A 6931-nucleotide genomic window follows, 5' to 3' on the forward strand; every position below is an offset into this window, starting at 1 on the left:
GGATTTCCCTGAAGTTGGCAATTAGCAAATGAACTGCTTGGAATTTGCTGAAACGTTGATGAAGCATGACTAATGGGCAACAACAGCTTTACTGGCTGAAAACATTATAAGAAAATGTCCCATGATGAAAGGAATCCCCCACATCTCCATCTCTGATCCAGCCACTCCCACCACCCTGCTTGGTGCTTGACCACCCAGAGCTCTTCTCTGTGTTTTATTTCCCTCCCCCCTTTTAAAAGAGTGCTATATTAATTTAGTGTCATACTTGGCATGGGATGGGGAGGTGAAGGAATCAGAAATAGAAATATGCTAATATGTGAATCCACTCTTTATTAGTCTTGAGGCATAAGTACAGGCTGAGTGTTCTCTTCCTGGCTGCAGGTATTTAACAAGCTATGAGGTAAAAACTTAAGGAGTCTTAAGGAGCCATGGTTTTTAGACTGAGGCTGTGGTCTGATGGACTTAACCTATGATGGCCTCAATCACTTCCCTCCCGCAGAGGCAAAATTTTCCCTCCATTTTTCTGACTTAGCTGCCCTAGTAACGTGTTTTTTCCTTCAATGAAGAACTCCAGCTGCCCCTCCGTGTTACAGTATGGTATTTTGGTTGTTGGCTCAGCCCAGGAACCCGAGGGAAGAATCAGGAGCTTACTTTAACTTAAACAACTTAAATGGTACCTGAGGCATTTTGAAATTCCAAAATAATAAAATATTTCATTTAACATAGAGAGTGATTTAAAATTTTTATTTAACATAGAGGGGAAATGTCAGGTGAAATAAGGGGTTGAAAATTTCTGAAGTAACCCAATATAGATAACTCTATGGTAAAATCAGCACGAGGAAAGATTTTATTTTTTTATGTTTCTTGTTAATAAAAGCTTCTTAAGCCATTCACAATTTTTTAAATCCTTATGTCCCAGTGTTTTCCCAAACACTGCAGTATACTTTCTTTGAGAATTCTCTGACTCTTTTGGTACCCAGAAGATTGATATACCCAAATATTTTCTCTTGAGTTTTTAACTGACTCTTAAGGACTCTAAAGGCAGTTTCGAACCACACCAGACCACGGATCTCTGCACTCTTCAGAGATAATTCCCTGTTTGATTGGGTAAGGAATTTCTCCTCTCAATAGAAGATCTATCTCCTTTCTTTGGTCTGAATGGGATTCTTCACCTACTTCTGAAACTTCCTTGCCAATCTTCCAACAGTTCTCCTGTCTGTGTTAAACTGCTTTCAGTCAGGGGTGAATTCCAAAACTGTCAGTACTCCTCTCAACTAGTCTGAAATCAGGCTGAATTCTCCTCAGTATCTTGATCAATAGTCTTTCTCTGCTTAGCTGATGCTAACCAAGCAGATCTTTTGGAATAGCCTGTCACTCATGGCTCTGTGAAGGATTAACTTTTCACAGTCCTTTATCTGTTTACACAGTACTTATAAGCTTTTAAAAGTGCAGTCTATCACATGTTTCCCCCTTTGAGTTCATTGCTTTAGGAAAGGTTCTCACAAGCCTATCCTGTGTAATGGGTGTATGTAGGTTCATATTACCGATCTGTTTGCTTTATTACCAATAATTAAACATATTATATCAACATGTATACAACATTCAAAATGTATCAGCAACCTGTTTCAACAATCTCCATCTTTCCCCCCCTCTTACCCAGAATTAATTGCAAGTGATAGCAAGGACTCTTGCTACATCATAGCAGTGTAAAAGGACAGTTAATAATGTCACCTTTTTGTTTTCTGTATAACATTTTTTTCTTTTCTTCTGTGCTTCCTCTGTCTGATAGAGCTGAATAAGATTATTGATATTGATATCCATGTGTAATTATATGAGAAATAGTAATATTAATTTATCAGCAACATCCTTGAATGTTAAGGGATGTTGACATTCCTTAACAGTCAACCCCATAAAAAGAGTCAGAACTGGAGCATACACTCAAAACTTAAAATCAGGTATTTTATTCTTGCTAGAAATACATAAGTGTAAGGAAACAGAAACTTTGCTCCCAAGAGCTGGTGAGCTAAATAAATTTGTGACACCTTAGCCTACAAAAAGCCAAGGGGTTGCAATTTTAGTCCATTCAAAGACTGATTTTAAACCAAATAAGATTTTGAGAGACCCTAAGGATAGATGTATTTTTGCAAAATATATACTTGGAGCTTCCCAAATAGTTAACCTTGCATCACTATATTTTCCAAATAAGGGCCAATTAGATTTTACTCACAAGATTTTAGGAAATAGAAAGATTTTCCTCCTCCATAAAAATAATAGGGGGGACATGAATGTTAATTTGCAGGGAATATTCCCAGTGCTAGAGAGCCTCTTGTGGCGCAGAGTGGTAAGGCAGCTGTCTGAAAGCTTTGCCCATGAGGCTGGGAGTTCAATCCCAGCAGCCGGCTCAAGGTTGACTCAGCCTTCCATCCTTCCGAGGTCGGTAAAATGAGTACCCAGCTTGCTGGGGGGTAAACGGTCATGACTGGGGAAGGCACTGGCAAACCACCCCGTATTGAGTCTGCCATGAAAACGCTAGAGGGCGTCACCCCAAGGGTCAGACATGACTCGGTGCTTGCACAGGGGATACCTTTACCTTTACCTTTTACCTTTATTCCCAGTGCTACTTTGTAAGTGTCCTAGATTTAATAAAAAACTGAAGGTTGGGGGATTTACTCCAGCACTCCATAAGGCCTACAATCTTCTCAAGATAGTTGAACTGTATGGTTTATGTAATCTCTGAGTAGAATTACATCCATTTTATACCTCACCTTCTTTCTATTCCCCAGTTTATGGTACATTGTCAAGACTTGGTGGAATTCTTTAATCCACGGAGGCTTTACATTGGATTAATAAAATGTTGATTGGATTGATAAAGATCACAGATCATGCCCCTGTCCATCAGTTATTCATTTGACACATACGAGTCCAAAATATACTTTGTGATTTAATCCAGTTTTATTGATGGAGGACAATAGCAGGCAGACTCTTAAAATAACAATGGAAAGATGCAAGAGAATTCGGGCACTTCCGTATTTCCCACTCTTCTTTGATAAGCAGTGAAAGCAGTGGCTCCTATATTCAGTATGTATCAATATTTTAACAAGAAGGAAACAAATTAATAATATGGAAACTGAAATCTGTAGGTTAACAGAGACGCATAAAAAATCAGGATCTCCTTTTGATAATATATAGCTTTTAGTCAGTTATTAGGAAATTCCCAATATTTTTCATTTAGTGCATTACACTCATGCTTGCAGATTGCGATAGTGTTGGACTATTTTACCAGGAGATCAGGATTCAAATACCCATTTCTATCATGGAAGCTTGCTGAGTGACATGGAGATAGTCACATTATCGAAGTCTAACTGACCTCACAGAATAAAACCAGAGCCTGGAGGCTCCTTGAAGACCAACAAAGATTGTTTCAAGGTGTGAGCTTACGAGGCTGTGAAAAAACTGAGGACAGGAGAAGGCTGCTCTAAACAATGTTAAGTTCCATGTGGGGAGGAAAATAGAAGATAAATACATTTCACAGAACAGAAGGATGCAAGTTCCCTCTTCTGGTAAGCTAGCAGTGCAAAAGTACTAATATAGATCTATTGTGCATCTACTTTTTCTCCTTAACATGTGTACCACCTTCACTTTCTTCTTTTTGTTCCTGTGCCTCTGCTTTGCATTTACAGTACACTAGACAGCTTTCAAACACAGGATAAACAAGTGTTAGCTTACACAAGGTGGCATCTCAAAACCTGTGGCTTTGGCTGCAAATCTAACAAGGGGTGTGCTTATTTACCAAGATTTTCAAAGAACTAAAGGTGTGTGTGAGAAAATTCTACAATTCGTTCCATGAAGCTGGATTGGAAAAAGCAAATACTAAACTTAATTTTTTTTTCAGGTGATGCTACCATAGGCCAGGTGTGGTTTTTCTTAATTTTTAAATTATGTACAAAAATTATAGAGTATAAAATAGTTTTTGGACCTTATGTAAACCGAATAACTTATTTTATGTTGTTGCTGTCATTCAAAACTTTTAAATGCAATTATGAAGAAGAGGGGGTTTTTTATACCCTGCTGTGTACCACCAGTCTCAAAAAGGCTTACAACACCTTCCCTTCTGTTCTCAAATACAATTTGCTGTTAATGAAGGACAGGAGCTGTTGTCTGAGCAGCTCCCTTTCAGCAATACCTATTGTTAATTAACCAGTGGTGGACTCACTCTTCTTCCTTTATTGGTTAGCTCCCAATTAGTGTGGCTCTAGTGGGATGGAGTTTTGGTACCAAGCTATCTATTTAGCGTTCCTATGAGCAGGCCCCATTATTCCAAATGAGGGTGCACCGTAGGTTTATAATTGGGGTATTACAATACCTGTCATTTTATTCTGAATCGCTTTCTTAAGGGAGAGCCAGCTTGGTGTAGTGGTTTAGAGCAGCAGATTCTGGCAAGCCAGGTTTGATTCCCTGCTCCCTCAGATGCAGCCATCTGGGTGACCTTGGGCTCACCACAGCACAGATAAAGCTGTTCTGACTGAGCAGGAATATCAGGGCTCTCTCAGCCTCACCTGCTTCACAGGGTTTCTGTTGTGGGGAGAGGAAGGGGAAGGTAATTGTATGCCACTTTGAGGCGGCATATAAGAACCAACTCTTCTTCTAATAATCCCTAACAAAGAGTTTGCCTTTTCCAATACTGTGGAGCACAATAAACTCTAGGATCATATGATGTTATGAAAAGTCAGAAAAATTATACAGTATATCATGATATCACCTACACACAATGTCTCGAGAAGTCACAAGAGTACAATGTTACATAATGTCTCCTCATAATCATTCACAGTGTATGTATGTAACTCCCCACAGGACCCAGAAGCTCAGCCTATTTCACATCAGCTTCTGCAGGGGAATATATAGAGCAGTGGTCCGCAAGCTTCTGCTTGCCACGGACCGCTGCGGCGAAGTGGTGGGAGATGGCGGCCCGGGGGCCCGCGCACGTGCGCAGCCCCAGCACAAACGCGCATGCGCCCAGCAGTCCGCGCATGCGCGTTCGTGCCGCTGCCATGCCGGCGGCCGCGGCTTCCCCTCCCGGCCCCTCCGGGCCGCGAGCAAATCGGCCGCTAAAGCTAAAGCGGCCGATTAGCTTGCGGCTCGGCAAGCTTCTCTTCCCTCCCCTCCTGAAGCGAGAAGCTTGCCGGGCCGCGAGCTAATCGGCTGCTTTGGCGGCCGATTTGCTCGTGGCCCGGCAAGCTTCTCGCTTCGGGGGGGGGAGGGAAGAAGGAGCCGCGGCCCGGCGCCGGGCCGCGGCCCGCGGGTTGGGGACCACTGATATAGAGGAGCAAACAACAACAAGAAAAAATAATAAAACCCAGTTATACTCAAAGACAACATGGACCACCATAGTATTAGAAGAATAGCGCAATGGCAATTTATAATTTGTTGTTAATTAACATATACCTGAATTAGGCCTTTTAAAAAGTGTAAAGTTGATTGTAATTATGGAGAAGGCTTTGCTGGTGACACCGTATGGTTGTTTTCAAGGCAAGAGATGAACAGCCCAGTAGTGGTACAGTTGTGCAGAATATGATTGGGAAACAGCCATGCAGGGCCTCTCCCTTTCCTACCCCCTCCAGATCCATCATCGGCCATTTTGGGAGGTGGGTCAACATGTCCCTATATGGTCATATCACCCAATAAATGTTTAACAAATGCTTAAAAGATAGTAAAAATTAACTCCCATCCTTTCATTTGCCTGAGACCGACAACAGGTTCCCCCTCAGACATCCTCTCCATGGCCCGAACCATTCAGTCCTCTTTAAGGGCCTTAGCAAAGTTCTGTTTCTGCTATATTGTTTAAGATAATAGAAATTGTGTTATTTAGATTATTGTTGTTGTATTTGTTTTATTTGTTGTTATACATTAATTTGTTCCATGTACCCCCCCCATGTTATATGTAAACCACCCAGAGCCATATGGAAGGGCAGTATAGAAATCAAATCAAATCAAATCAAATCAAATCAAATCCTTCCAGTGTCCTCCAGTCTTCTGGCACCTCTCCAGTCTTCCAAGAGGTCCTGAAGATGATGGACAAAGGTTCCACAAGCTCTCCAGAAAGTTTTTTGAGCACTTTTGAGTACACACCATCCAGCCCAGGGGATGTGAACCCATCCAGTGCAGCCAGGCGTCTCTTGACAACCTCTTTGCCATGTCACCCTGTTGCCCAGACATACCTTGACTACTACCATGCCTAGATGTGTCCATATTCTTCTGGGAAAACATATGAATGTTTCAATACATATACAAACATGATTGTGGAAGGCAAGCAGTCCGAACAATGTGTTCAGAGTCTCTTGTTTATCCTTGAACAAGCCTCTTACCACCTAATTTCTTAAAGAAATCCTTAACCTAATCTTTAGAGCCTGTTAGACAACTTTGGAAAAGTAAACCACAATGACATGAGTTCACCTTGAAGCCCTCATTTATTTAGCTGTTCTAAATAGTGTGATAAGATGTCCTGAAAGATTAAATACATATGTGTTAACAGCCAGGTCTCAGGGAAATAGTAATGAATCTCCTATTTCTAATATCAACTTTTTCTTGTTTTTTCACTGGAGACGTTCTCTTCATATCTCCAATTTTCTTGAACAGAACTCTGGTCCTCCCTATTCTATTATTTTCTTCTATTTGTTTGCACTGTTAATTTAAGAAGGCATTCTTATCTCTTCTAGCTAATCTCTGGAATTCTGCATTCAATTGGGTGTATCTTTCTCTTTCTCCCTTGCCTTTCACTTCCCTTCTCTCCTTAGCTATTTGTAAAGCTTCTTCAGACAGACATTTTGATTTCTTGCATTTCTTTTTCTTTGGGATAGTTTTAGTTGCTACCTCTTGTACAATGTTGCGAACCTCCGTCCATAGTTCTTCAGGCACTCTGCCTATCAGATCTAAT

The sequence above is a fragment of the Paroedura picta genome, chromosome 8 (assembly GCF_049243985.1).
Source record: "Paroedura picta isolate Pp20150507F chromosome 8, Ppicta_v3.0, whole genome shotgun sequence".
Taxonomy (NCBI): Eukaryota; Metazoa; Chordata; class Lepidosauria; order Squamata; family Gekkonidae; genus Paroedura; species Paroedura picta.